Source organism: Miniopterus schreibersii (assembly GCF_964146895.1).
Source record: "Miniopterus schreibersii genome assembly, chromosome: 1".
Classification (NCBI taxonomy): Eukaryota; Metazoa; Chordata; class Mammalia; order Chiroptera; family Miniopteridae; genus Miniopterus; species Miniopterus schreibersii.
This window is the reverse complement of record NC_138101.1, coordinates 133,737,773-133,755,239: the sequence shown is the minus strand read 5'-3', so window position 1 is coordinate 133,755,239 and position 17,467 is coordinate 133,737,773.

The window sequence follows — 17,467 nt, the reverse complement described above, 5'->3', positions numbered from 1 at the left end:
TACTGGTCTCTGCTGCAGCTGCATTGGCTCCCCTCCCCCACACTTTCCAAGGAGCCTGAGCAATGCTGACAAATCTGTCTTCATGTATTTATTATTATTAAAAATGTGAAGGATCCTTCCTTCCTGGAAGCACAACAAATACCACTGATCACATTTCTCTCTCCCCTCCCTCTGCAGAGCTTTTGCATTCTCTCATTCTTTCCACCCTACCCCTCCCACCCCCTGTTTGACTGGTGGGGGGACCCTACCCTTTCCTTCCCTGAGCTTGGTGGCTCCCTGGGGGTTTCTAATGATGGTTGGGAGTTGCAAGGCCTTGCTGGGAGGAAGCAGCTGAATGGGGGGCATCCATTGCTCCAGGGAGGGAGTTGTACTCCAGCATCCAGTAGGGAAAGGAAATCACTTGGAAATAAAGATGAAATCCTTTCTCCAGCTAATGTAAGAAGAAGCAGGTGCACACATTCCTTTATGAACCTAGCATTCCTCCCTTTTTATACCCTTTTCCTTTCTACTGCCTGAATTCTGAGGGAGAAACCCCTTTGGAATGGAAAAAGCCAGGAGTTCTCTGTCTTCCCTCCCTTACCTTGTTAAGTACCTCTCCTCCCAGGAGAGCCATACAGAATTTATTCTTCTAGCTTGAATGTTGTGTTACTGAGAGCTTTGAAGGGCAGAAGCCATGGCTTCCCCCTCCCTACCTGCACCCCAGACTCCCCGGCCCAGGTGGGGGCCTCTTTTGTTGCTGTTTGTAACCCTTCACCATGCCCATAGGTGGTGCTGCTGTTGCTCTGCATGCAAGGTCCTCCTCTCCAGCACTATTCCTCTCCACCCCCTGGCGCCCTCCCCCGCCCTCCCCCATCCCCAGCCCTCTTCTGCCTGATTGTTATTCCACCAACGTCTCCTTTACTGTTCCCTTCCTCAAATTAATTTTGTGGTGCTCTTTTTTTCTGCAGTGCCATCTTCCCCTCCCCCCTGCTCCAGCTCTCTTGCTTTCTCTGTCTCTCTTTCTCTCTGCAGGATTTTCATCTCACGCCTTAATCTAAAATCTGCACTCTTCTTTATTCCCTTTCTTTTTCTTTATCTCTTCTACCTTTGGCATATTACAGAAGACTCCTAATGAAAAGGGGCTGTAGGTGAGAGTGGGTTAAAAAAAACAGGGTGAGGGGGAACTTAGGGGTTAGTGTCGAGGGCTAGGTCAGAAGACAAGGCTCTGTGAGGGAAATGAGTAGAGATGGGGAAGTAAAGGAATCCTTTGCTGTCCAAATGTATTCAGTTTTTAGATTTGGATAGTGAGAGTTCAGCTGGCAAGGGATGCTGTGTTATCTGAATTTATAGAATTTCATTCCACATGCTGGGAAAATGGGAGACAGGGAGTCACAAGAATTCAGATAATAGGGCTTCATCCAAAAACTTTTGGTTTCTGTTGCTAAGGATAGCTCTGCTTTTGTTACCCTTTATTTTGAAGACTCTGGAGGAAAACCATGCTCTAAAACCTGTTCTGTAGTTTCTTATGAAGTGTCCTGTTACTGATCTTTTGAGTCCTTAGAAGGTTCTTGCCAGGGCAGTTGTGATGCTTAATGGACACCCTGGCTGTCTGGACACTGCTGAACATAATTCTGGCTGCTCACCTTAGTTAGCTCCTGTAGCCTGCCCTCCTCCTCCTATTATTCCATCTGTCCTTTATCTCAGCCAAGTTTACGTGGTTGTCCCACTCAGCCATAGCTCCCTTTATTGTTTAGTTTTTCCAGAATGTAGTCCAAACTCATCAGACCATTATCCTTAGCTCTTGGCCCACCTTTTTTTTTTTTAAAATCCTCACCTGAGGATATTGTTTCCATTGCTTTTCAGAGAGAGTGGAAGGGAGAGAGAGGGGGAGAGACAGAGAGAGAAAGAGAGAGAGAGAGATGTGAGAGGGACACATCGATTGGTTGCCTCCCGCATCAGGGCCGGGATCAAGCCTGCAACCGAGGTATATGCCCTTGGTCGGAATCAAACCTGGGACCCTTCAGTACACGGGTTTACTCTAACCACTGAGCCAAACGAGCTAGGGCCCACCTTGCTTCTTAATTTTATCTGGAGACCACTCATTGTGTGACCAGTACAGCCCTAAGGCTAACTGGCCAGTGTTGTTGATTGTAAAGGTATCAATATCTAGAATGGCTAATTTTATTTTATTGAGTTATTTTTATGAATTAATAGCATCCTAGTAACTCCCTGGATAATAGTGCTGAGTCTTTGCCTTGGAAGTGTCTGCAAGATGGACAGTGTGGCCTCTTTTTTTGTTCCCTGGTATAAGGAGATTTCCTTAGCTTAAGTGGCAGCCCCAGAATGACTGGCTTCCATCTCCCTAGTATGTGTGCATCAGCGCTGACTTCTGGATCGTAAAGAGAGGCAGAGTTGGCCTGCCCAGCAGGGCCCTGGAAAGAGCCACACTGAAAAATGGGTTAGAACACCACACCCTTCATTTTATTTTATTATCTGGGCCTTGGAGGTGCCTGTGGAAACTTCTCTTTTATCTTCCTCTCCTGCCTTCCTAAGGTGTGTATATTGTGGAGGCACATGGGCCAGTGGCCTCTTTGTTTCCTCGGCCGATTTTCCTACTGCCCTTTTCAGAGACCTCTCGTCCTATTCAGGGGACTCTGGTTAGCGCCATGGACTCATGTAATATAGACAGTGTTCCCTGTTAAGGTACCTCTCTTTAAAGGCAAGGCTCAATAAATATTTGTTTCAGTAAATGGCAGGGGCTTAGAGGAAGGAGTATAATAGTATTCTTCTACAGAAGAAACTTTTATAAATTAAGTTCTGTTTCTTTGCTACGTGCTATAGTGCTGTGGCTAAAATTGGTTGATTTTTGTTTTCTTCCACTCAGGCCCTATGAGGGGAGTGATTTATCCAAAAGTGTACAAATAAGTCACTAGCGAAGCAGGCATTAGAGCCTTTATCCTCTTGGACATCTAGTCTTTTTGTTGACTACCCTTAGGAAACCAATGTTCTTGTTTTATCCCCAGGGTCACTTGTAGCCATTAGCAGGCTAGGTTCTGTGTTTAAGCCACCTTAGCAGGCCTGCTGGGGGAGAGCATCAGCAGTGGGAGAGGGGGTATGCGGGCCGGTGAGGTACCTGGCTCACTGAAAAGGGGCTGGCATTTCCCTTGGGTGTCACACATCATGCCTTTTGGAGGAGCGGAGACTTTGCCGAGGCAGGGAATTTCCAAAGCCCTGGTTTCTATTTTCCATTTCAGATTTAGTTTGACCTTAATGCTAACTATTATACCCCTTCCTCTAAGCCTTTTCCCCTCAAAAGTATCTTGGGCTGGATAGCACATGGTGGTAGATGCTGGAAACTCTGGACTCTGCTCATTTGCAACTAACTCTTCAGTCCGAGGACCACAAAAATTAATGAAAGCCCTGTGGACCTCCCATTTCCTCCCACTAGTGCTGATAATCCTAAGTCTTACAGAATTTCTCTCTAGTGTAAAGCCATGACTGTGGCTATATTAATAAATGTTCTTATAGGTTTTATTATTAATTAAAACCTAGACTAGGAAAGAAATTCAGAAATCATTCATGTATTTCCACTTTGACTGAGCCTGTAGCAACTTACTCTGAGAGCTGCTTTGTCTCATCTGCCAGCCTTCAGTTTAGCACGACGGGCAAGCTCTGGAGAATAAAAAGCCCCTGAGTTTCTACTTCCTCTCCCAGTTTTGATTCACTCACTGCTAGCTCTTGCATGAAGCCCTAGGTGGTAAAGAGATCAAATCAGAATTCCTAGCCAGGAAAACCCTGTCTCTTAGCGACAATGATCCTTGTCTGCCATTGCATTCAGCTCTATGGCCGTTAATACCAGAAAAGCTTCCTCTGGCTTCATACCCTCCTTCTCAGTTTTTTTCAGTCAATTCTTATGTAATCTGTCACTGATGGCAGACTACCTTCTTGCCCTCCTTTCTCCCTTCCCAAGGCTTTAAGCTCCAAAGCTTCCTAGATGGCGTCCCACCAAAGGGGTGCTTTCTGAAACCCAGCCCTTCCTCTCTTTCTCATCCCTCAAATCCTCAGATCATTCCCCTCTTGGATGTATTTCCCTCATAGTATCAGCTGACACCCTTAGAGAGCCAGCTGGGTGCTGCTAAAAATCCCATTCCTCACCCATCTCCCTGCTGGAGTTCCTAGAAGCAGATTCTGCAGCCTCCTGTCATCCTAGCCTCCTTTTCTGTTCATTTGGAAGTTTTTCTCCATTGCTTTTGATAAATTCCTGGCTTGGCAAAAATATCCAGTATTTAGGAAGATCCTGCAGGATGAGTTCCCTCTCTCTGGCACTTTAGTTAACCCTCAGAAGAATCTGCTCCTGCCACCTTCCTGCAGTGCTGCCATTCCCCCTCTGCCTGGCCTACGCTGCGCGGGCTTGATAAGTGGAAGTCCTCTGCACAGCCCTCTTTATCCATCTTGGCAAACAAAGCATGGCTCTGCCCCTGACTTCTCTTCGTTCTCCATTATTTATCTCTTCTCCTTCACCTCCCACTGCTTCCTTCCCTTCTCACATACACCCTTCATTCCTCTTCCTTTAAATCTCCGCTTGTCCACTTACCGTTGCCCATCTGTGCCCACTCCTGCCACCCCACATCTTTCATTTTCAGTAGCCATCTTCCTCATCGCCTCTCATGCTGAGGAAGCAGCGTGGTATGGGAAGAATGGCTGCAGAGTGGGTCCCTGGTTGTCAGAGTAAGCTATCCCTTTTTTCCCAGAGGATCAGTGGCTATCTTTTCCCATCTTGTTTTCAGTGGTCCTTAGGAGCCAGGGAACCCCAGGATGCTGACTTGCTTTTGGGATGAAAAAGCTCTCCTCTTTACTTCTTCCAGTGTTGAAGAGGAGAGGTGTCATTTGGTTCAGATGCCCGCTTTTTTTGCTCTTCTTGAGTGTATGTCTGTCGTGTTTCTCCCTCCCTTTCTCTCGTTTGCTCCCTCTTTCTATCTGTCCCGAGTACAAAGCAGCTGCAGGACTGAATGAGTCTGTCTAGAGGCTCTGCCAGTCTATGCCCCTCACTTTTGCTCCTCCCCCTCGCTGTGCGTGCTATTGGGTGGGGGTGAGGGGTTTGGAGGGCGGTGGCATGGTGCCAGCCAACCCAGAACCATCTGTGGTGCCTTCTGCACTGAGGCGGGCTCTCTCTCCCACCCTCCTCCTCTTCTGCCCTTCCTCTCCCATTTTTAATTAGCTGCTGAATTAATTAAATCCCACATGCTAATTAACATTCCTACAGGGAAGAATACCAGGTCAGAAAGTAGGGGGTAGTAAAGCAAGGCTTCTGTCCATTTAGGATAGATTTAGGGATGGGAAGGTAGAGGAAATGGGAAAAAAGTGTTGATGAGGAAAGAGCAATCTAAGAGTGGAAAGACACCTGAGAGAGGTATGAAGAGACAGAGAATGGAAATCATGGAGAGTGAATATATTAAAAAGGAAAATAATTAGACATTAACATTGGAGAAATGAAAGTGTCTTGAAGCCTCTAAAGATTAGAGGTAGAGCTGTGGGTCTCCAACATTAGCATGAATAACCTGAGAAGTAAGGATACAGAGGATGCTAATTTGATGCCCTGAATGTTTTCTAAAGAAATAAATCTCAATTTTAATAGGAGTGCTTTAGGTTAGAAATGAAGAACTTCCTCCTTACAAGGCCTTGGAATGCTGTACCGGAGGAACTCTTTGGGAGATAAATTCTTATCTGTCTAGAATGGTGAAAGTTTGCCCAAAACCAGGGGAAGTGATGAACTTTGAAGGTTTTTTTTTTCCTAGGGAGAGAAATATTCATCCTTAAGTGTACACTGTGTCCTGGAGAACCAAGAAAATCCAGAATGGGAAAATTAAGGATTCATTTTCAATTCCCTTTCCTTATTGTATTCAGGGTGAACTTTGAGTTTGCTCTTGTGTTCCTGTCAACGTCTTAGGGATGAATCTTCTCTTCAAATCAGATAATTGCTTCCTTGGGAGGTTGAGAGCGCTGATTCCTAGCCAGGACTTCAGAAAGATGACTGTCTAATGGCTGGCAAAAGGCTGGAGTTATATATGGCGCAGAAGAAGGAAGGTTGGGGTGTGGATTGACAAGCATATGACTGGCACCAAGGATTCCTTTAAGGTCACTGAACAAAGGGACAGCTTGCTTGTCATTACTTTTCTCTTTTGAAAAGAAAAGAAGACTATATTCAGTACAGATCTAAACTCTCCCTGTCTGGCTCCTCACTAAGAACTAAAGTCTTGGAGGAGTGCGTTAGGTTAGCAGAGCCTCTTGATGGCAGCTACTCCAGTGTTTCCCAACCTTTTTCAGTCTGAAATACACCAGGAGCAAGTACTATCTTGTCTCTGCCCCTAACCACCATTCACTTAGATAGCATTCTCTGCCATTATTCATACTGAAATATTAATTCACTCAAAAAATAATTGCATTTAACTGTGCAGAGCATAGAGTATCATTAATTAAAGAACACTTATGAAGTACCTACTATCTGCCAGACACACTAGGCATTCATTAGGTTTAGATAAAAAAATAAAGAATAAGATAGAACTACTACATCTGAGGGGTTTATATTTTGATTCGGGCGGGGGAAAGATGTATTCAATAAAGTGCAGTAACTGTGTATATGTGCAAATGTGCATGAACTTCTGTAACACCTATCGCCTGTGCTGCTTTTGTGTCCTCTTATACTTATTCTTTCTTTTATATGTGTCCTATCTGTCCATAGAGATGGTAGCTCCTCGAGGGCAGAAACCCATGTCTTTAGAATGAGTTACACATTTCAGTAGTACAAAGCTTCACATGCTTGCAACTGTTCAACTGTGTTGACTAACATACAGCCATATATCAGGGAATACATGTTGCTTTAGAATCTGTGACATTCCTAGTTATGGCAAATATTTGTCCTCTAAAGGGAACTCTTATTTTTTAAAGTTATAAAAAACATGACAGAGAGTAAGATAATTATGTGATGAGTCAGGTAAGTCACTAAACAAGGTAATGGTCCTTAGTCTCAGTGGGATTTGAAGCCAGGTCCTAAAGAAGGACCAGGGCTGAGGAGAGGGAGTTGAGTGTAGAAAAAAAGTCACAAGCTTGTTTGTATATGTACTGTATTTCCTTTCACTTTTTATAGCCATTTCCTACCATCTTCACACTCAGAATTATGATTAGGCCATTCATACACATTTATGTCCTGTTTTGTTCACTTAACGCTGTATCATATTTTCCTATGCTATTAAAAAATCGGATTAAGAAATGATGAACATGTGATAATACATTATGGATATGCAATAATTTATAAAACCATTTTTTTGTTAGACATTTAAGATGTTCCCAGATTTTTTGGTGGTGTTTTTTTCCTTCTATGATGGATACCCACATCTTTATACATAGATCTTTGTAATTTTCTGAAGTAGAATATCTGGAGCAAAGGAAGAGGACCCCCCATTCTGGTCTGTGATTGAGTTAGATTTACCCAGGGGAGCTTATTATTTAACTTCTTAAAAGAATTTATTTTTTTGAATAGGTGAAAAATATAAAGGTAATACAATGAAATCTCCTTCCACCTTTGTCCCTGATTTCCCTTCCCCAGAGGTGTTTTATGTCTGTATAAGTACATGTGGAGATACAGAAGTTTTATTAAAAATAGAGCTCATTTGATCCCACCTCCCAGAAATTCTAATCCAGTCTAAGTGGAACCTTGGAAAGCCTTTTTTACCCTCTAAAGCTTTCTAGCTAATTCTACCTTGCAGCCAGATTTGGGAACCACCAAGTTAGATGAACTCTTGGGATCCTTTCCAGCTCTCAAATTTAATGACTGAAACTCACAGAATTAATAATTAAAAAAATAATAATGGTTAGTGTTAAGACCAAACCATAATCAGGCATCATAAAGATTCTCTTTGAAATGATGTCAGGGATCTAATTTTGGATACTGAGTCTAATTTTTGATACTGAATTTATTGTTATTAATACAAACAATGCCTAACATTTATTTAGTGTTAAGGTTCTGTGGAAAGTACTTTATACATTCTCATTTAAACCCAATAGCACCCTATGTGCTAGGTAATTCTTTTTTTAAAAATCCTCACCCAAGGATATTTTTTCCATTGCTTTTTCAGAGAGAGTGGAGGACGGGAGGGATATGAGAGAGACACTTCGATTGGTTGCCTCCCACATGCGCCTCGACCGGGGCCAGGGATCTAGCCTGCAACGGAGGTATGTGCCCTTGGCCAGAATTGAACCCAGGACCCTTCAGTCTGAGGGCCGATGCTCTAACCCCTGAGCCAAACTGGCTAGGGCTGCTAGGTAATTCTTAAACCAAGGCTTTGGAAAGATTAAGCTGCTAGCCCCCATTATCAAGGGACCATTAAGTGGCAGAATGAAGATTATAACTCAGGTCCTGGCCTGTATGACTCAGTTGGCTGGGTGTCATCCCATGCACCGAAGGGTTGCCTTTTTGATTCCTTGTCAGGGCACATGCTGAGGTTGCAGGCTCGATCACCAGTAGGGGGCATGCGGGAGACAGCCGATCTATGTTGCACTCTTATATCAATGTTTCTCTCTCTCCCTCTCCCTTCCTCTCTCTCTAAAAAGTCAATAAAAATATTTTTCAAAAAAGATTAGAACTCAGGCCTCTTTTCCAGGCTGGTATTCATTGCCTTCCTCTCCCGACCCCCATCATGAGATTATACTATGCCTGGTATTTGATAACTTGCTTTTTTCACTAAAAACATATCTTGAATATCTTTCATTTCACATATAAAGGTGGCCTTTATATCTTAGTTCATTTTTAGGGCATTGGAGGTATTTTGTCATTCACTGCACATGAATACATTTCTAAAACAAATTTCAAACAGTACAGATAAGGGAAACCCCCTTGATCCTCACTCCCTCAAGTCTTACAACCACTGTTATCAAATTCATGTGTACCTTCGGGACCCTTTTTCATGCATTTATGTATGTACAAAAATATATGGTTTTGTGAGTGTTTGTATTTTTACAATAACGGGAGCATACTATACAGAGGGATTTGTAACTTGCTCTTTTATCATAATTTAAAATCTTGCCATGTCTCTACCGAAAGATCTTCCTCAGTTTTTTAACTGCTACGTAATGTGTGTGGTTTACATAACTGTTTCCTTAATGATGGAAATTATTATAAACACTGCTATTGTAAAGAATGTCGAATTATTTTTCTCATAAATGCCTAGAAGTAGACTGCTAGATACAAGTTGGAGATGTTAGTGGAGAGTGCCCTCCACGAAGTCTAACCCAGTTTATGCTTCCCCAGCCGTGTGTGAAAGTGCCATTTCCCTTGCCAGCACAGGCACACTGCAGCTCTTCCCCTGAATTTGCTTTATGTTAATTGCTTCTTCTAGATGGTCTCTTGCAGAACAAGCCAAATATTGACAGATCTCTTTTGATTAAACTCTAGGGTAACTTTTCCCCTATTATTTCTGACCTCTGTCTTGAACCTGTTCTCTGAGATACATAGACTTTTTTTTTTAAGAGTCTAATTGTCTAAATCTTGTGTCTCTTCTGGCACATCCTCATGCCTATCTGCATCTCCCTTTGCAGTCGCTAATATGTCTGGAATGGTTTAGGTATAACCTTGCTTACAGCCAGAATGACTTTTAATTATTTATTGGCACAGGGAGAAGCAAGTTGAAGAATTATATATAACACTTTGTTTTAATGTATTGCTTATTTTCTGTTTTAACACTGTTTAGTAGCTGTTATTTTTCCCTCTTTGCCATCTGTTCAGAATGTGTGTCAGGCTACCTTGAGTGAAAGCCACTAGAGGGTAAGATCATCAGGAGGCCTCTTGATGACAGGGCAGCACTGGCCAGCACCCAGAGTGAAAATGGGCCTGCCCTGATGATAAGGGGCACAGGCAACGTCAAACCCTACTGACTTTTGGATCACATAGTTAGGAATAAATAAGCAACAAGGAAAAATAAATGATACTAAAATTAAAGTGTTAGAAGAAATAAACATTGTTTGCTATATTAACAGGTTCAGTTGCCTTAATAGTTATTTGAGAAAAAAGAAAGGCAACAGATGAATTTGGGAAGCCTTCTATTCCTTAAGGCCTTCGTGGATTTTTCTCCCGTGTGAGTGATGGAAGAGTAAATATGTAAGAGGCCTCTTCTAGCCCTGGGGATCAAAGATCCTTGAATAATTTGGAGTGTTTGCCTCTGTGGCCATAGAAAGTGCAAGTTGGGTAATTTAGCTTCCAGATCTTGATACCATGACTGATGAAGGAAGAAAAAAGTGACAGTGAGGGACCATTCAAGAAATTCCAGAGCATTAGAGCTGAGAGGGAGTTTGGAAGTTGTTTAACAATGGCATATGGTTTAATGGGCTTTGGAATCTGAAAAATAACTGATCTTGAAACTCAACCAACTTTCTAGCTGCATAGTTTTTGCCCAGTTACCTATCCTCTCTGAGTATCAGTTACTTCATTTGCAAAATGATGATAATAACTACTTCATAGGATTTTTATGAGGAATAGAAATAAGTATAAAACATTTCTCATAGTGCCTAGCATATAGAAGGTACTTAGTACATGTGCTTAACACATTGGCCAGCATCCTGATTTGCATGAGGAAACCGGCTCTGGGAAGTGAAATGGGCAGCCCAAGTTTATCGCTTGTGAGTAGCAGAGCCAGGCCCTGGATTTAAATTTCTTGACTTTTAGCCCAGTTTTCTTTCTGCCACCCCACAATGCAGTTGTTTTTCGTTCATTTTTTATTTGAAAAAGAAAAGAAAAATCATGCTGCTACCACCCCTCTACTCCCTCCCCCCACCCCTATATGCATTCTTCTTTGTTCTTCTTTGTGTATAGAGAGATAATTGGGACAGGAACCCTGCAGAGGTATAGGATAGGAGGAAGCATTTAGTTGGAGAGGCTTAATTGACCAGCTTATCAAAAGGTCTTGCCAAGCTGGCAGTAAACCAGTGATCCTGAGTCCTGCTCTGGCTGTAAGCAGTGAAGAGTATGCTTGAAGCTCCTCCACTCCCTCCCCCTTATTTCCTACTGCGCTTGCAGGCTCTGGTTGGCCAGCACTTCCAAATGGATGAGGCTGATTTGAGCCAGTATCCTATTGGTCAACTGTTTTCTCCTAACTAGGAGCTACTAAGGAAGATGGCTGGTCGGCCCTTGGGATTTTTCTGCAACCTGCAGAGGGAAGAAGGGAGGAAGAGGTGAAACTGGAAGGTCCAAGACTGAGAGTCTGGCCTCAGCAAAGAGATGCAAAAGTTGCCCTGGCTAGTGTGGCTCGGTTGGTTGAGCTTGGTCTGGTGCACCAAAAGGTCGCCAGCTTGATTCCTGGTCAGGATGGGTGCCTGGGTTGTGGGGTCAGGGCACCTGTGGGAGGCAGCCAATCAATGTTTCTCTTTCTCTCCCCCCTTCTCCCTTGCTTTCTCTCAAAAAAAAAAAAAAATCATTTAAAAAAGAGAAAGATGCAAATGCCTGGGAATCCTTGGCTCCCTTATTGTTAAATCCTGTGCAGATATTGCCCTGGATGGATGAAGTTGGCAACACCCACTCTCCTTCTTGAGCTTTGTCAGGGACTCTTGTATCCTGTGCTGCCACATCCTGTCACTGTGGTACCCTGTGCTCTGGACCTTTACCTACCTTTTTTTTTTCTTCTTTTTTTAAAATTTTTTTATATATCTTTATTAATTTCAGAGAGAGGGCAGCAGAGGGAGAGAGAAATAGAAACACCAATGATGGGAGAGTCATTGGGAATGGAGCCTGCAACCCAGGCATGTGCCCTGACCGGGAATCGAACCTGGATCTCCTGGATCCTAGGTCAATGCTCAACCGCTGAGCCACGCCCGGCCGGGCTACCTGCTTTTCTTGATCATGTTTTATCTCTTCCTACTCCCATTCCCAAAAGGCCTTATTTCTGTCAGGAGACAGTGAATAAATGAAATCAGCTAATCACTGCTAATTAGTCTGCTTTCTCATGATATCCTTCCTAGATAATACCTTAACCTAAGTAAGAGAAGCACTCTGGACATGGGTAATTTGGGCAGCATGGTATCTGTAACAGGTAGCATTTGCTAGGTGTGCACTAACTCTGAGTACTGCTTTTGGTATTAGGCACTGTGCTAGGTGCTGGGATAAGATGCGAGCCTCTTATGGAAGAGTTCACAGTTTAGAAGTGAGTCAGGCATGTTCAAATAGTCATTATAATATGAGGTGTGCTCTGGGGCAGACTATTTGTATAAGGTCTCAGTAACATCAACTGAGCAAATCCATTGGATATGTTGGGGGAGATTTTGGGGCCTCATTCCTGGCCTGGGTGCTGGCAGTAGGGAGCCTGCACACTTTATTTGTCTGTAGACTGAAGATCTCATAGAAACCTGACACTATAGTGGAGTCAGAACTTTTGAGAGTTTTTTATTGGTACAGAGACTCTGTATCTGAGAGGAATTTTCTTGATGGAGCAAAAGCCTTGATAGCATTGTTCAATCACTGAGGGGTAGGGACAGTCATCACATGCTTTTATCCAGTTCTCTGAACTAGAGCTGGATTAATCAATAACTTTTTTGAGCACCAACCATGTGCAAGGAAGGTATGGGAATCAGGCATATAGATTCCTTTCTGGACCCCAGAAGCCCATGGTCAAGGCTCAGGGCAAAGCTTGTAGGGCCAAAAAGAAGGAAGGATAGTGATTTAGAAATTACTATTAAAACAGCTTAGTGGCAAGAATTGAGCTACCAATAATTACATCTTTTTTAAAAAAATAAAAAGTACTCCTTACTTGGAGCTAGCTACTAAGCAAAGCCCTTGATAAATACTTGACTGGCTAAGACTTGTCAATGCAAGGAAAGCCTTTCTGAGGGCCTTGGTGAAGTGGTATTGCATCACTTGAAGAAATAAAACTCTCTCAGCTCTTAAATGTGTATAAATATATAGTGCTTTAGGATCCTTGGAGGGAGATGGCAAACTAAATGCAAAATGCCATCATTAGTCTGGCCCATGCCATTGGGAAACCCTTGTCCTATTTTATAATATATTTACATATTGATGTAGGGTAGATGTTATTCCCTCTTTATAGATGAGATGAGGCAACTGAAAGACAGGCTGACTCTCCCAAATTCACTCAGCTGGTAAGTGGCAGAAGTGGGAATGGAGCCCAGGTCATGGTCTAGGTTACTTTTCTCTACCCCATGTGGCCTGACTGAAGCCATAGGCGGCTCACATCTCATAATGGGACAAGGTGAAGTAACTAAGGTCTAGAAAGGTTAAATGTTTTGAGCTGATCTTATCTTTGTTTCAGAGAAAGACCTTTACTTAAATGTCACCTTCTTTGTAACTACCCCATTTAAAATTACCCCTTGCCCCTCCTATACACACTCCTATCTCTCCTGCTTTATTTTTCTCCATAGCATTATCACCATTTTACATTTTTTTTTATATATATACACACACACACACATATACATATTTATACACACACACAGACATACATATATACTTAGAGATGGCTTATCCACTGGACATTGCCTTATGGTACATTTTAGGCTGGCATTTCAGAAGCAGAGGAATGAAGTATAGTGATTAGAGCAAGCCCTGACGTGGGTCTTGGGCCTTGTCTTCTGGCTGAGAAGAGATTCTGCCAAGTAAAAGAATCTTAGAAGTCTGCTTAGGATAAAGCTAACAGTAGATAATGTGTGGAAGAAGAGATCTGAGGAATAGATTCTTAGGTTCCTTTGCTCTTGTGCTTGGTCCTGGGCTCTGTCAGGGTTGGGGAGGCCAAGAGGGTTCTGAGTGCTCGGGTTCCCTAGAGTAAATTGTTTAGGTTTATCCAGTTATGACTAAGGCTGCTGTATTAAAACTCCAGGTTTATGCAAAATATAATGATCGATGAAAGAGAGATTATTCACTTATACAAAGATTCTGGGCATTCGTGTGCTATAGATGACAAAACCCTGGACTAAGATTTATCAGACCTGGGTTCCAATCTTGGCTTTGCAGCTAATTTTCTGGGTAACTATTGATAAGGCACTTAACTGCTCTAAAGCTGGCTTTCCCTGTTTTTCTCTAGGTTGTATGAATCCTGTGAAATCATAAGTTTTAAAGTCTATAGAGGAAGGAAGGAAATGAATATTTATTAGCATTTATTGAATGACTCCTAAGTGCCAGCCACAGTATAAGATGTTTTCATTAGGAAAATTAGCTCATTTAATCTTCAAAACTACTTGGACCATTTCACAACCATTTTAAAGATGGGGGAACTGAGGCACAGGGGGATTTGCCCTCAGAGTCAGTAACTTTTTCAGGGTTCTGGGTCTACTGCATGAGCTCCTTCCTCAGAGTCTTTGGCCCTCGAGAGACTTCCAGGTGATCCTGCTCTGAGTGTGTGTTGGAGCACTACTGCTTGTCCTGGCATGATTCTCTACTGAGCTTCAAGACGAATAAATAAATTGTTTTTGTTTCTCAGTGGCATTAAAATGGGGATCAGGAAACACAGCAGTCCTAAACAGTGTTCTTTGTCAACAACCTGGATGAAATAGATTAGAGTGTTCCCAAGATCTCCAGCTCTGCCCAAAGCCAGTGGGCCCAGCATTTTACCTGTTGATCTCTCTCCTGGAGCCTCCTCTCTCTTGATCTCTTTTGGCTCAAACACCTTTCTTTCCCCTTAAGTGTTCATTTCTCACTCAGCATGTTCTCCCTGGGTGACACCATTCATTCCCAAGGTTTCATCTCCACCAGTTTCCTAATAACCCCTAAATCTGTACCTTCGGCTCAGTTTTTTTCCTTGAGCTTCCTACTCCTATATTCATGTGCTTGATGGGTCATACCTCACCTGGATGATCTAACAAACCTTGGCTTAACATTTCTAAAGCCAACTCCATCATTCTCTCATCACATCTACTTCCTTTATTCACTTTCCCGGTAGGTGGTTCCATTATCTTCCTGATCTCCCAAGTGCCAAAGCTGAGCATTATTCTGGATTTTTCCTCCATTCACCCCTATATACCATCAGTTAAGGAAAGCTGATGTTACTTCCCTTTCCTACTACCACTGTTTTTGTTCAGTTTCTAATAATCTCTAACCTCAACCAGCCACAACCTCCTGTTACCTCTGCCTCTGGTTTTATCCCCATTCAAATTTACCTCCAATTAGCCACCAACGTAATCTCTGAAGCACAAATCTTACCATCATTCCCCTGCTTAAAATCCTTTACTTGCCCCTGGTAACCTTCAAAGTAATGTTCACATTTCCTAATGTGGTTTACACAGAAGGACCTGCCTGATGTGTCACCTGCTATCTTTGCCTTACACTTTATGCTGCGCAGCAACAGTCTGCTCACAGTTCCTTGTGCTCACTGTTGCTCTTTTGCAGACGTAGCACAGTTCCTGGCATAGAATAGATACCCATTAGTTGAATGATAGTGAAATATATAAATGTGAGAGCCACTGGACTAGAAGCAGTCCAGGTTCAGAGCTTCTAGAATAGAATACTAGTGAACAACTTAGATAGAGAGCCTAATCGTTCTCCTAACAGTTTGTGTGAACACTGTTGACTTTATAAAATTCTTTTCTGCTCTTGGTTTTGTGGTAAGGGACTCGAGTCCCTTGGGATTCAGGACACTTAGACCTAGTTTTGAATCTGTCACTTGGGGTAACTCCCATCCCATCTCCAGGCTCAGGATCACTGGGTGAGCAAGGCAGTTAATAGAATGGGCTCCGGAGCCAGGCTGCTTTGTTGTAACTCCAGATGATCCTCTCAACAGTTAACCCCTCCTGCCTCAGTTTCTCCATCTATAAAATGGGTTTCATAATAGTCCCTATCTCACACAGTTGTTGAATGAGATAAGTTAATATAGTGCCTGATATAGAGGAAGTGCTAAGTAAATGTTGGTCACTATTGTTGTTGTAGGAAATATTTGGCCTTGAGAGGTCTCTAGATAAATTGATTATGGGGTTCACCTAGTGGAGGCAGAGAGAACTCAGGGCTCCTTTTCAATCCTTAGTCCTGGGAATCTCACCTAGCAAATTAAAAGAGTGACTCACTCTTTCCTATCTGTGGAATGGGCAGGAATAATGCTTGCCTCTAGCAAGTTCCTGAAGAGTAGAAGAACCAAAGAAGAAAGAACAGATGTGAAAGACCGAATGGGTATTTCCCATCCCTGTTTGTATCCTCTTCCTAGATGCCTTTACCCCTAGGCTCCCAGAGCCTTCTTGCTGCTCTTAGGACCCTGAGACAGCCATGACATCCCTTCTTGCTCATGACTTGTTTCCATTCTCCTAGGCCTCTATCTTAGAGAATCCAAGAGTTTCTGGGCTGGGGTCCAACTGATGGTCATTGTATCGTCCCTTTGGGAACATCTGCTTAGTAGTCGCCCTCCCTGGACAGGCAGAGTTGCCCTAAGGGGTAGTGCCCTCAGTGGCTGGCATGTTGATTTCCTTTCACTTCTGTCCATTAGAGCCTATCAAGGCAAGAGTCTGTATTGGGCCCGGCACTTGGAAGCACTCCAGCCGAGCTCAGTCCCAGGCCACTCCCCTGATAAATGCTGAATTTCTCCATATAAAATGGGCAGAGGGAGATGCTTCCATGATTCTAGACACACTCATTTATATCTGTTTACATTTCAAGATGACATATTTAAACTTGATTTCTAAAGAGGCTGTCAAAAATATAAGGTACAGCATCAAGACACTATGGGGTATGGCCTTATCCATGAGCCGTGCTTCATCTTAGCTTTAGACCACTGCCCTCCTCCACTTCCTCACTTTCTTTCCATGTTTCTCCAAGTGCTGTTTTAATTTTTTGTACCTCTGGTGGAAAAGAAAATGGCAAGCCCACCAGATAAGTCCATTTCTTCTGGTCCTGGGCAGTATGGAGAAGAGACAGCAATAGGCTTACTTAGTAAGTCACCTAGCTGTTTGTCTGTACCCAAGTTCCTCAAGGTGTGGCCTAACCAATGCCAGTTATTAAAATCACCTTGAGGAGTGGAGAATTAAAATGCATATTTCTAGTCCTTCCTTGTCCTATTGACTCAGTCTCTGGAAGGTGGCCTGGAAATAAGCTCTGTAAAGAAGCTTATCAGGTGATTCTCATGCTTACTCAAGTTGGAGAATCATGGCTTTAGAGGTTGGCTTGTTAGTCTCCAACATCCTTCAGTAGAGGATTGAAGTTGGCCGAGGAGGGCTAAGCAACTTCACTCAATGAAAGTCAGGAAGCTGCTTGGGGTTCAGCTGAAAACATCCCACTTAGACATCTGGTTTTCCTGAATGGCATGTTCCCAAGGCTGTGATGGAAACGGAAGGGAATGGGGGGCATTCACCAGCCATCTTGCCAGAATGTAGAGTGTACTGAAGTGATGGCTCATCTCTCTCTGTCCCCAGCCCCAAATGATGGAATTAGATGGGTCTGACTAAAACATGTACCGTTCTAATCTTAGCTTCATTCATTCAGCAACTATTTATTAAGCACCTACAATGTGTCACACAC